Raw genomic sequence first — 14446 nt, 5'->3', positions numbered from 1 at the left:
GTTTGTTGAAACAACATTTGTTTTAAGAATAGCGATGACAATGGGCCTGATAGCCTAGTTTTGAATGCCTCGGACGCTTAGATCGGTGATTGAGGTTCGAATCGCAATATCAAAGTCTTTTGCATCAAATATGTTCTCAATGATGCACCCTTTTTCGTTATACGTTTCTATGTTGGCTGCAAACACTTTTTCCAACTCATTTCTGAATCGACATCTATCTGTAATTAACGGCACGCAGGTCTATTTTGCAGTAATTTCGGCAGTCTGTAGGCTACGTCATTCATATTTAATACCCAGCAGAAACAATAGCCCGTTTTTTGGTGCATAGCAAAGTAAAATCTAAATTTTGGTGAAAACAACATTTAAGGCTTTTCAAGAGATCTTGCTCTCCTAAGTTATGGGACGATTTTTATATGATCCGTTAAAACAATGTTTAATGATACCAGAATCCTACAAAATTCTTTCAAGATCTTGAAAGATAAAATTTTTTGCGGAAAATTGTCTCACGAAGCGAAATCAGCAAAATAACTAAACTCAATGCGAAATCTGCGAAATCAGCAAAACTCCGTGTAGAAACTCTTTTCTTCTTGCTAAAAAAATTGTCGGAAAATAAATAATGAATATTCATGGATGAGAACTTTATATAAGTTAGAAATTACATGAGCATCACGCAGCATCAATTAGATACCAACGAGAATTCAGGCACCAATTGTTTTTGAGAACTCAGTGATTCAATAGTAGTAGTAGTAGTAATAGTAGTAGTAGTAGTAGTAGTAGTAGTAGTAGTAGTAGTAGTAGTAGTAGTAGTAGTAGTAGTAGTAGTAGTAGTAGTAGTAGTAGTAGTAGTAGTAGTAGTAGTAGTAGTAGTAGTAGTAGTAGTAGTAGTAGTAGTAGTAGTAGTAGTAGTAGTAGTAGTAGTAGTAGTAGTAGTAGTAGTAGTAGTAGTAGTAGTAGTAGTAGTAGTAGTAGTAGTAGTAGTAGTAGTAGTAGTAGTAGTAGTAGTAGTAGTAGTAGTAGTAGTAGTAGTAGTAGTAGTAGTAGTAGTAGTAGTAGTAGTAGTAGTAGTAGTAGTAGTAGTAGTAGTAGTAGTAGTAGTAGTAGTACTAGTAGTGGGGGACAAAATCCAACCTCACCTCCACGTGGTGTCCCCTGGGGGTAGGTCATGTGCTGCGGATCTACGCTCACATGGTCGAGCTAACGAGGCACTGGTCTTCTAGTTTGTGGCGCAACTAGTCGTATCTCAGCCTTCAAACACCAAAGCAATGAGTATCAACCATGGCCCCGAGTCCCGGGTAAGGGGTGCTAAAAATCTCCCGAGGAACCAACTCAGAATTGCAACTTTAAACGTCAGAACACTGACCCAAGCCGGATCTCTAGAGGCTTTGAAAATGGATCTGGCGCGATACAAGTTGGATATTCTGGGAGTGCAGGAGACGAGATTGCAGGAGCAAGAAATTGATCTCGGAGACCACAAGCTCTACCTGTCTGACTCGTGGTTGTCTGGTGTAAAGTCGAGACAAGGAGGAGTGGGCGTTGCTGTAAAGAAGTCATTGATAAACAGCATCGTAGAACAAGTGGCTCTAAGTGAACGTATTTGCTACGTCAAGTTCGCGGCTCAGAGGAGAGCCAATCTAGCTGTTGTTGTCTGCTACGCACCTACGAATGAAGCTAGTCTCCAAGAGAAGGATTTGTTTTGGAGTCAACTTTCAGACCTAGTTTCCAGTTTCAAACATAGGGAGCGTATTTGTGTCATCGGTGACCTCAATGCAGAGCCTGGACACCAGTTGAATGACACCATGAGCTGCAGAGGCCCGTTTGGAATGGGTGAAGAAAATGAAAACTCTGAAAAGTTGTTATCATTTTGCACTTCACACAAATTGCTCGTAGGTGGTACATGGTTCCAGCATCGACAAGTGCATCGGTACACCTTCAACCCTCCCGATCCGAGTTGTCGAAAAAAGATGCTGGATCACATTCTGTTTGCAGAGAGATACAGAGGATGTCTGACGAATGTGAGGTCCAGAAGAGGGAAAACCACAATTACCGATCACGAACTGGTCATTGCGGAAGTATCTAAAAAGTCATGCTTCACGCCCAGAATCAGTTCTGCAAAGCTGCAAGATGAAACAACGCGTGACTTATTCACGCAGGAGGTCAAGTTACATCTTGATAAGAGCGGCGATTTCGAGAATACAGAGCAGTCTTGGGACAATTTTCGAAAAGCCCTGAACCAAGCAGCAGTGAAATGCCTCCTTCCGGACAAGCGAGTGAACAAACCTTGGATTTCTCCAGATTCTCTGGAACTTATCCGGAAACGAGCCGATCTACAGTTAAAGAAACACAGCAGCGCGGAGGTGCTGTTAGAGTTCACAAACTGCTGTAAGGAAGTCAGAAAAGCTCTACGTGCAGACAAACGGGCATGGCTTGAACGCAAAGGCCAAGAAGTGCAGAGCTTCGCGGACAGAGGCAACTTAAAGGAGGTTTTTGGGGCATCACAGCAGATTTGCCGAAACTGGAGGCCCCAGTTGACCAAATTAGTTTCAAGCACTGGCGTCAACTTACGGACGAAAGAGGAACGACTTGAACGCTGGACGGAACATTTTAGTCAACTCCTGAATCCCTCAACATTCAGTTGCAGTACGAGATTGGATCCCGAAGAAGCAGCTGAAAGCTTGCCGATTGACCTGAGCCCAATTCGATTTGAAGAAGTGCTTGAAGCTGTCCGCAGGTTGAAGAATGGCAAGGCAAGTGGACCCGATAACATTTCCTGTGAGATGTTGAAAGCACACAAGGGTATTGTCGAGTGGCTCTGGGACATCATAGATAAATGTTGGTCGACGGAAGTTCTGCCCGATGACTGGAAGGTAGCAGAAATTGTCCCATTATACAAGAGTAAAGGAAAGAGGTCAGAGTGTTCGAACCACCGAGGGATCTCTCTATTGTCAGTACCAGGCAAAGTGTTCGCTTCCGTTACTCTCAATCGATGCAAAGATTCAGTGGATCGCGTCTTAAGGGAAGAGCAGTGTGGCTTCAGAAAAAGCAGAGGATGCGCCGATCAACTCTTTGCCCTGCGTCAAATAATAGAGAAATCAATGGCGTTTCAATTGGATATTAGCTTTTGTTTCATAGACTTTCGAGCGGCATTCGATTCTGTCGATCGTGAGCAGATGTACCAGATAATGAAACACTATGGTCTGCCGCAAAAAGTGATAAACATCATAAGAAACAGCTATGATGGATTCAAATGTCGAGTCAAAGCCGAAGGTGAGAAGGGACGCTTATTTGATGTCAGAACAGGCGTTAGGCAGGGTGATGTGTGGTCCCCAATCCTATTCGGCCTTGTCATCAACTACATTTTAGCTAACTCGGTGCATGGAGGATTAGACATTGGGAGATTGGTGGCTGACTTAGATTTTGCTGATGATGTTGCTCTCGTGGGGGTCTCAGACAGTGAGGTGCAAGAAAACCTACATCGAATCGAGGCCCTAGCGGAAGCCGCTGGTCTGAAGATTAATGTGGCCAAAACAAAGAATATGGGCGTAAAATGCGACAACCCAAATGTTGTTGCAGTGCCTAGTATCCAACAGAACGTGGAGATACTCACTGGAACACATAAAGGCAAACTAGGACTCCTGGCAGAGACATCTAGCCAGTCACGACTAACCATCGGCACGGAGGTGCTGCTGGGAACGAAAAAGAAAGCGGGCTGGTTCGAAACACAAGATGGCCGGAAGCTCAGATTGAAAAGCTTAGCGGAGGCTAAGCCAGCGTTGGTAGCTTCACAACAACAATCTGCAGTAGCGGATTTAGAGTCGCTAGAAAATGAGAGTGGGTCAGCGGTGGCTGATCAAGAGTCTTTAAGATGTCAGAACTGTCAGCGGCAATTCAGTACAGTTACCGGACGCAAAGTGCACCAAACAAGATTCTGCAAAGCCGGTTCGTCAAAGAATGTCGTCGACAAGTCAAAGTTCGAGCAACTAGAGGCGAGCCTCACCTGTGACAAGTGTGAAAGGAAGTTCAAAACAGTCAATGGCCGAAAAGTTCACCAATCGAGATACTGTGGCAAACCTAAAGCAGCTGCCACACGCGTGTTTTCCTGCAAAGTACAAGATGTTATCGGAAACGAGTTTGAAAACATAGAAGCGTTCAAGTATCTCGGATCATATGTCAGCCTCAAGCATGGAGACCTCCAGGAAGTCAATTGCAAACTTGCAGAAGGTAGACAACGGTTTGCTAACTTCCAAAATCTCTGGAAGAGCAAGCAGCTCAGCGTGCACCTCAAGTGCAATTTGTACAAAGCACTCGTTTTATCAGCCGTGCTGTACAGCTCAGAGACTTGGACTCTTTCGAAATTAATGGAGAGAAAACTTGAGAGTTTCCACTGTGGTTGTCTTCGGAGAATTCTACGTGTGTCATATCTGGAGAAAGCAACGAACGATGAAATTATGTCAAGATCGCGAATGCCCCAACTATCCACGATGATCATGCTCAAACGGATAAAATGGTACGGTCACATCCAGAGAATGGAACCAGGAAGATTAGCCCGCAGTGCCTTCGATTGGGACCCGCCCGATCAATACGCCCATGCCAGACGCGCTCCTGGGGGGCAACGGAAAACGTGGATGAGTCAAATCGAAGGAGACTGTGTACGAAACAAAGTATCGTTCACCAGATTGCAGGAGAAAGCAGCAACCGGGTCAAAGAATGCCTTCAACAATTTCGTCGTACAGCACTTCACAGAATAACCAAACAAATAACTCTTCTTGTTTTGTTTGTATTTGTATTTGTATTTGTATTTGTTGCCAACCGTGCCTTTATTTCATATTTGGAATTAAAGTGTTGAAACAGTACTAGTAGTAGTAGTAGTAGTAGTAGTAGTAGTAGTAGTAGTAGTAGTAGTAGTAGTAGTAGTAGTAGTAGTAGTAGTAGTAGTAGTAGTAGTAGTAGTAGTAGTAGTAGTAGTAGTAGTAGTAGTAGTAGTAGTAGTAGTAGTAGTAGTAGTAGTAGTAGTAGTAGTAGTAGTAGTAGTAGTAGTAGTAGTAGTAGTAGTAGTAGTAGTAGTAGTAGTAGTAGTAGTAGTAGTAGTAGTAGTAGTAGTCGAGTCAAAGCCGAAGGTGAGAAGGGACGCTTATTTGATGTCAGAACAGGCGTTAGGCAGGGTGATGTGTGGTCCCCAATCCTATTCGGCCTTGTCATCAACTACATTTTAGCTAACTCGGTGCATGGAGGATTAGACATTGGGAGATTGGTGGCTGACTTAGATTTTGCTGATGATGTTGCCCTCGTGGGGGTCTCAGACAGTGAGGTGCAGGAAAACCTACATCGAATCGAGGCCCTAGCGGAAGCCGCTGGTCTGAAAATTAATGTGGCCAAAACAAAGAATATGGGCGTAAAATGCGACAGCCCAAATGTTGTTGCAGTGCCTAGTATCCAACAGAACGTGGAGATACTCACTGGAACACATAAAGGCAAACTAGGACTCCTGGCAGAGACATCTAGCCAGTCACGACTAACCATCGGCACGGAGGTGCTGCTGGGAACGAAAAAGAAAGCGGGCTGGTTCGAAACACAAGATGGCCGGAAGCTGAGATTGAAAAGCTTAGCGGAGGCTAAGCCAGCGTTGGTAGCTTCACAACAACAATCTGCAGTAGCGGATTTAGAGTCGCTAGAAAATGAGAGTGGGTCAGCGGTGGCTGATCAAGAGTCTTTAAGATGTCAGAACTGTCAGCGGCAATTCAGTACAGTTACCGGACGCAAAGTGCACCAAACAAGATTCTGCAAAGCCGGTTCGTCAAAGAATGTCGTCGACAAGTCAAAGTTCGAGCAACTAGAGGCGAGCCTCACCTGTGACAAGTGTGAAAGGAAGTTCAAAACAGTCAATGGCCGAAAAGTTCACCAATCGAGATACTGTGGCAAACCTAAAGCAGCTGCCACACGCGTGTTTTCCTGCAAAGTACAAGATGTTATCGGAAACGAGTTTGAAAACATAGAAGCGTTCAAGTATCTCGGATCATATGTCAGCCTCAAGCATGGAGACCTCCAGGAAGTCAATTGCAAACTTGCAGAAGGTAGACAACGGTTTGCTAACTTCCAAAATCTCTGGAAGAGCAAGCAGCTCAGCGTGCACCTCAAGTGCAATTTGTACAAAGCACTCGTTTTATCAGCCGTGCTGTACAGCTCAGAGACTTGGACTCTTTCGAAATTAATGGAGAGAAAACTTGAGAGTTTCCACTGTGGTTGTCTTCGGAGAATTCTACGTGTGTCATATCTGGAGAAAGCAACGAACGATGAAATTATGTCAAGATCGCGAATGCCCCAACTATCCACGATGATCATGCTCAAACGGATAAAATGGTACGGTCACATCCAGAGAATGGAACCAGGAAGATTAGCCCGCAGTGCCTTCGATTGGGACCCGCCCGATCAATACGCCCATGCCAGACGCGCTCCTGGGGGGCAACGGAAAACGTGGATGAATCAAATCGAAGGAGACTGTGTACGAAACAAAGTATCGTTCACCAGATTGCAGGAGAAAGCAGCAACCGGGTCAAAGAATGCCTTCAACAATTTCGTCGTACAGCACTTCACAGAATAACCAAACAAATAACTCTTCTTGTTTTGTTTGTATTTGTATTTGTATTTGTATTTGTTGCCAACCGTGCCTTTATTTCATATTTGGAATTAAAGTGTTGAAACAGTAGTAGTAGTAGTAGTAGTAGTAGTAGTAGTAGTAGTAGTAGTAGTAGCAGTAGTAGTAGTAGTAGTAGTAGTAGTAGTAGTAGTAGTAGTAGTAGTAGTAGTAGTAGTAGTAGTAGTAGTAGTAGTAGTAGTAGTAGTAGTAGTAGTAGTAGTAGTAGTAGTAGTAGTAGTAGTAGTAGTAGGGACAAAATCCAACCTCACCTCCACGTGGTGTCCCCTGGGGGTAGGTCATGTGCTGCGGCTCTACGCTCACATGGTCGAGCTAACGAGGCACTGGTCTTCTAGTTTGTGGCGCAACTAGTCGTATCTCAGCCTTCAAACACCAAAGCAATGAGTACAATCAACCATGGCCCCGAGTCCCGGGTAAGGGGTGCTAAGAATCTCCCGAGGAACCAACTCAGAATTGCAACTTTAAACGTCAGAACACTGACCCAAGCCGGATCTCTAGAGGCTTTGAAAATGGATCTGGCGCGATACAAGTTGGATATTCTGGGAGTGCAGGAGACGAGATTGCAGGAGCAAGAAATTGATCTCGGAGACCACAAGCTCTACCTGTCTGACTCGTGGTTGTCTGGTGTAAAGTCGAGACAAGGAGGAGTGGGCGTTGCTGTAAAGAAGTCATTGATAAACAGCATCGTAGAACAAGTGGCTCTAAGTGAACGTATTTGCTACGTCAAGTTCGCGGCTCAGAGGAGAGCCAATCTAGCTGTTGTTGTCTGCTACGCACCTACGAATGAAGCTAGTCTCCAAGAGAAGGATTTGTTTTGGAGTCAACTTTCAGACCTAGTTTCCAGTTTCAAACATAGGGAGCGTATTTGTGTCATCGGTGACCTCAATGCAGAGCCTGGACACCAGTTGAATGACACCATGAGCTGCAGAGGCCCGTTTGGAATGGGTGAAGAAAATGAAAACTCTGAAAAGTTGTTATCATTTTGCACTTCACACAAATTGCTCGTAGGTGGTACATGGTTCCAGCATCGACAAGTGCATCGGTACACCTTCAACCCTCCCGATCCGAGTTGTCGAAAAAAGATGCTGGATCACATTCTGTTTGCAGAGAGATACAGAGGATGTCTGACGAATGTGAGGTCCAGAAGAGGGAAAACCACAATTACCGATCACGAACTGGTCATTGCGGAAGTATCTATGAAACTTTTGTCTAAAAAGTCATGCTTCACGCCCAGAATCAGTTCTGCAAAGCTGCAAGATGAAACAACGCGTGACTTATTCACGCAGGAGGTCAAGTTACATCTTGATAAGAGCGGCGATTTCGAGAATACAGAGCAGTCTTGGGACAATTTTCGAAAAGCCCTGAACCAAGCAGCAGCGAAATGCCTCCTTCCGGACAAGCGAGTGAACAAACCTTGGATTTCTCCAGATTCTCTGGAACTTATCCGGAAACGAGCCGATCTACAGTTAAAGAAACACAGCAGCGCGGAGGCGCTGTTAGAGTTCACAAACTGCTGTAAGGAAGTCAGAAAAGCTCTACGTGCAGACAAACGGGCATGGCTTGAACGCAAAGGCCAAGAAGTGCAGAGCTTCGCGGACAGAGGCAACTTAAAGGAGGTTTTTGGGGCATCACAGCAGATTTGCCGAAACTGGAGGCCCCAGTTGACCAAATTAGTTTCAAGCACTGGCGTCAACTTACGGACGAAAGAGGAACGACTTGAACGCTGGATGGAACATTTTAGTCAACTCCTGAATCCCTCAACATCCAGTTGCAGTACGAGATTGGATCCCGAAGAAGCAGCTGAAAGCTTGCCGATTGACCTGAGCCCAATTCGATTTGAAGAAGTGCTTGAAGCTGTCCGCAGGTTGAAGAATGGCAAGGCAAGTGGACCCGATAACATTTCCTGTGAGATGTTGAAAGCACACAAGGGTATTGTCGAGTGGCTCTGGGACATCATAGATAAATGTTGGTCGACGGAAGTTCTGCCCGATGACTGGAAGGTAGCAGAAATTGTCCCATTATACAAGAGTAAAGGAAAGAGGTCAGAGTGTTCGAATCACCGAGGGATCTCTCTATTGTCAGTACCAGGCAAAGTGTTCGCTTCGGTTACTCTCAATCGATGCAAAGATTCAGTGGATCGCGTCTTAAGGGAAGAGCAGTGCGGCTTCAGAAAAAGCAGAGGATGCGCCGATCAACTCTTTGCCCTGCGTCAAATAATAGAGAAATCAATGGCGTTTCAATTGGATATTAGCTTTTGTTTCATAGACTTTCGAGCGGCATTCGATTCTGTCGATCGTGAGCAGATGTACCAGATAATGAAACACTATGGTCTGCCGCAAAAAGTGATAAACATCATAAGAAACAGCTATGATGGATTCAAATGTCGAGTCAAAGCCGAAGGTGAGAAGGGACGCTTATTTGATGTCAGAACAGGCGTTAGGCAGGGTGATGTGTGGTCCCCAATCCTATTCGGCCTTGTCATCAACTACATTTTAGCTAACTCGGTGCATGGAGGATTAGACATTGGGAGATTGGTGGCTGACTTAGATTTTGCTGATGATGTTGCTCTCGTGGGGGTCTCAGACAGTGAGGTGCAAGAAAACCTACATCGAATCGAGGCCCTAGCGGAAGCCGCTGGTCTGAAGATTAATGTGGCCAAAACAAAGAATATGGGCGTAAAATGCGACAGCCCAAATGTTGTTGCAGTGCCTAGTATCCAACAGAACGTGGAGATACTCACTGGAACACATAAAGGCAAACTAGGACTCCTGGCAGAGACATCTAGCCAGTCACGACTAACCATCGGCACGGAGGTGCTGCTGGGAACGAAAAAGAAAGCGGGCTGGTTCGAAACACAAGATGGCCGGAAGCTCAGATTGAAAAGCTTAGCGGAGGCTAAGCCAGCGTTGGTAGCTTCACAACAACAATCTGCAGTAGCGGATTTAGAGTCGCTAGAAAATGAGAGTGGGTCAGCGGTGGCTGATCAAGAGTCTTTAAGATGTCAGAACTGTCAGCGGCAATTCAGTACAGTTACCGGACGCAAAGTGCCCCAAACAAGATTCTGCAAAGCCGGTTTGTCAAAGAATGTCGTCGACAAGTCAAAGTTCGAGCAACTAGAGGTGAGCCTCACCTGTGACAAGTGTGAAAGGAAGTTCAAAACAGTCAATGGCCGAAAAGTTCACCAATCGAGATACTGTGGCAAACCTAAAGCAGCTGCCACACGCGTGTTTTCCTGCAAAGTACAAGATGTTATCGGAAACGAGTTTGAAAACATAGAAGCGTTCAAGTATCTCGGATCATATGTCAGCCTCAAGCATGGAGACCTCCAGGAAGTCAATTGCAAACTTGCAGAAGGTAGACAACGGTTTGCTAACTTCCAAAATCTCTGGAAGAGCAAGCAGCTCAGCGTGCACCTCAAGTGCAATTTGTACAAAGCACTCGTTTTATCAGCCGTGCTGTACAGCTCAGAGACTTGGACTCTTTCGAAATTAATGGAGAGAAAACTTGAGAGTTTCCACTGTGGTTGTCTTCGGAGAATTCTACGTGTGTCATATCTGGAGAAAGCAACGAACGATGAAATTATGTCAAGATCGCGAATGCCCCAACTATCCACGATGATCATGCTCAAACGGATAAAATGGTACGGTCACATCCAGAGAATGGAACCAGGAAGATTAGCCCGCAGTGCCTTCGATTGGGACCCGCCCGATCAATACGCCCATGCCAGACGCGCTCCTGGGGGGCAACGGAAAACGTGGATGAGTCAAATCGAAGGAGACTGTGTACGAAACAAAGTATCGTTCACCAGATTGCAGGAGAAAGCAGCAACCGAGTCAAAGAATGCCTTCAACAATTTTGTCGTACAGCACTTCACAGAATAACCAAACAAATAACTCTTCTTGTTTTGTTTGTATTTGTATTTGTATTTGTATTTGTTGCCAACCGTGCCTTTATTTCATATTTGGAATTAAAGTGTTGAAACAGTAGTAGTAGTAGTAGTAGTAGTAGTAGTAGTAGTAGTAGTAGTAGTAGTAGTAGTAGTAGTAGTAGTAGTAGTAGTAGTAGTAGTAGTAGTAGTAATAGTAGTAGTAGTAGTAGTAGTAGTAGTAGTAGTAGTAGTTCACCAGTTCACAAAGTATCGTTCACCAGATTGCAGGAGAAAGCAGCAACCGGGTCAAAGAATGCCTTCAACAATTTCGTCGTACAGCACTTCACAGAATAACCAAACAAATAACTCTTCTTGTTTTGTTTGTATTTGTATTTGTATTTGTTGCCAACCGTGCCTTTATTTCATATTTGGAATTAAAGTGTTGAAACAGTAGTAGTAGTAGTAGTAGTAGTAGTAGTAGTAGTAGTAGTAGTAGTAGTGGGGGACAAAATCCAACCTCACCTCCACGTGGTGTCCCCTGGGGGTAGGTCATGTGCTGCGGCTCTACGCTCACATGGTCGAGCTAACGAGGCACTGGTCTTCTAGTTTGTGGCGCAACTAGTCGTATCTCAGCCTTCAAACACCAAAGCAATGAGTACAATCAACCATGGCCCCGAGTCCCGGGTAAGGGGTGCTAAGAATCTCCCGAGGAACCAACTCAGAATTGCAACTTTAAACGTCAGAACACTGACCCAAGCCGGATCTCTAGAGGCTTTGAAAATGGATCTGGCGCGATACAAGTTGGATATTCTGGGAGTGCAGGAGACGAGATTGCAGGAGCAAGAAATTGATCTCGGAGACCACAAGCTCTACCTGTCTGACTCGTGGTTGTCTGGTGTAAAGTCGAGACAAGGAGGAGTGGGCGTTGCTGTAAAGAAGTCATTGATAAACAGCATCGTAGAACAAGTGGCTCTAAGTGAACGTATTTGCTACGTCAAGTTCGCGGCTCAGAGGAGAGCCAATCTAGCTGTTGTTGTCTGCTACGCACCTACGAATGAAGCTAGTCTCCAAGAGAAGGATTTGTTTTGGAGTCAACTTTCAGACCTAGTTTCCAGTTTCAAACATAGGGAGCGTATTTGTGTCATCGGTGACCTCAATGCAGAGCCTGGACACCAGTTGAATGACACCATGAGCTGCAGAGGCCCGTTTGGAATGGGTGAAGAAAATGAAAACTCTGAAAAGTTGTTATCATTTTGCACTTCACACAAATTGCTCGTAGGTGGTACATGGTTCCAGCATCGACAAGTGCATCGGTACACCTTCAACCCTCCCGATCCGAGTTGTCGAAAAAAGATGCTGGATCACATTCTGTTTGCAGAGAGATACAGAGGATGTCTGACGAATGTGAGGTCCAGAAGAGGGAAAACCACAATTACCGATCACGAACTGGTCATTGCGGAAGTATCTATGAAACTTTTGTCTAAAAAGTCATGCTTCACGCCCAGAATCAGTTCTGCAAAGCTGCAAGATGAAACAACGCGTGACTTATTCACGCAGGAGGTCAAGTTACATCTTGATAAGAGCGGCGATTTCGAGAATACAGAGCAGTCTTGGGACAATTTTCGAAAAGCCCTGAACCAAGCAGCAGTGAAATGCCTCCTTCCGGACAAGCGAGTGAACAAACCTTGGATTTCTCCAGATTCTCTGGAACTTATCCGGAAACGAGCCGATCTACAGTTAAAGAAACACAGCAGCGCGGAGGCGCTGTTAGAGTTCACAAACTGCTGTAAGGAAGTCAGAAAAGCTCTACGTGCAGACAAACGGGCATGGCTTGAACGCAAAGGCCAAGAAGTGCAGAGCTTCGCGGACAGAGGCAACTTAAAGGAGGTTTTTGGGGCATCACAGCAGATTTGCCGAAACTGGAGGCCCCAGTTGACCAAATTAGTTTCAAGCACTGGCGTCAACTTACGGACGAAAGAGGAACGACTTGAACGCTGGACGGAACATTTTAGTCAACTCCTGAATCCCTCAACATTCAGTTGCAGTACGAGATTGGATCCCGAAGAAGCAGCTGAAAGCTTGCCGATTGACCTGAGCCCAATTCGATTTGAAGAAGTGCTTGAAGCTGTCCGCAGGTTGAAGAATGGCAAGGCAAGTGGACCCGATAACATTTCCTGTGAGATGTTGAAAGCACACAAGGGTATTGTCGAGTGGCTCTGGGACATCATAGATAAATGTTGGTCGACGGAAGTTCTGCCCGATGACTGGAAGGTAGCAGAAATTGTCCCATTATACAAGAGTAAAGGAAAGAGGTCAGAGTGTTCGAACCACCGAGGGATCTCTCTATTGTCAGTACCAGGCAAAGTGTTCGCTTCCGTTATTCTCAATCGATGCAAAGATTCAGTGGATCGCGTCTTAAGGGAAGAGCAGTGCGGCTTCAGAAAAAGCAGAGGATGCGCCGATCAACTCTTTGCCCTGCGTCAAATAATAGAGAAATCAATGGCGTTTCAATTGGATATTAGCTTTTGTTTCATAGACTTTCGAGCGGCATTCGATTCTGTCGATCGTGAGCAGATGTACCAGATAATGAAACACTATGGTCTTCCGCAAAAAGTGATAAACATCATAAGAAACAGCTATGATGGATTCAAATGTCGAGTCAAAGCCGAAGGTGAGAAGGGACGCTTATTTGATGTCAGAACAGGCGTTAGGCAGGGTGATGTGTGGTCCCCAATCCTATTCGGCCTTGTCATCAACTACATTTTAGCTAACTCGGTGCATGGAGGATTAGACATTGGGAGATTGGTGACTGACTTAGATTTTGCTGATGATGTTGCTCTCGTGGGGGTCTCAGACAGTGACGTGCAAGAAAACCTACATCGAATCGAGGCCCTAGCGGAAGCCGCTGGTCTGAAGATTAATGTGGCCAAAACAAAGAATATGGGCGTAAAATGCGACAGCCCAAATGTTGTTGCAGTGCCTAGTATCCAACAGAACGTGGAGATACTCACTGGAACACATAAAGGCAAACTAGGACTCCTGGCAGAGACATCTAGCCAGTCACGACTAACCATCGGCACGGAGGTGCTGCTGGGAACGAAAAAGAAAGCGGGCTGGTTCGAAACACAAGATGGCCGGAAGCTCAGATTGAAAAGCTTAGCGGAGGCTAAGCCAGCGTTGGTAGCTTCACAACAACAATCTGCAGTAGCGGATTTAGAGTCGCTAGAAAATGAGAGTGGGTCAGCGGTGGCTGATCAAGAGTCTTTAAGATGTCAGAACTGTCAGCGGCAATTCAGTACAGTTACCGGACGCAAAGTGCACCAAACAAGATTCTGCAAAGCCGGTTTGTCAAAGAATGTCGTCGACAAGTCAAAGTTCGAGCTACTAGAGGCGAGCCTCACCTGTGACAAGTGTGAAAGGAAGTTCAAAACAGTCAATGGCCGAAAAGTTCACCAATCGAGATACTGTGGCAAACCTAAAGCAGCTGCCACACGCGTGTTTTCCTGCAAAGTACAAGATGTTATCGGAAACGAGTTTGAAAACATAGAAGCGTTCAAGTATCTCGGATCATATGTCAGCCTCAAGCATGGAGACCTCCAGGAAGTCAATTGCAAACTTGCAGAAGGTAGACAACGGTTTGCTAACTTCCAAAATCTCTGGAAGAGCAAGCAGCTCAGCGTGCACCTCAAGTGCAATTTGTACAAAGCACTCGTTTTATCAGCCGTGCTGTACAGCTCAGAGACTTGGACTCTTTCGAAATTAATGGAGAGAAAACTTGAGAGTTTCCACTGTGGTTGTCTTCGGAGAATTCTACGTGTGTCATATCTGGAGAAAGCAACGAACGATGAAATTATGTCAAGATCGCGAATGCCCCAACTATCCACGATGATCATGCTCAAACGGATAAAATGGTACGGTCACATCCAGAG

Source organism: Convolutriloba macropyga, unplaced genomic scaffold, assembly GCF_964194025.1.
Source record: "Convolutriloba macropyga unplaced genomic scaffold, txConMacr16.3 SCAFFOLD_3118, whole genome shotgun sequence".
Lineage (NCBI taxonomy): Eukaryota > Metazoa > Xenacoelomorpha > Acoela > Convolutidae > Convolutriloba > Convolutriloba macropyga.
The sequence above is the reverse complement of the archived record's forward strand: the minus strand, read 5'-3'. Positions refer to the sequence as shown.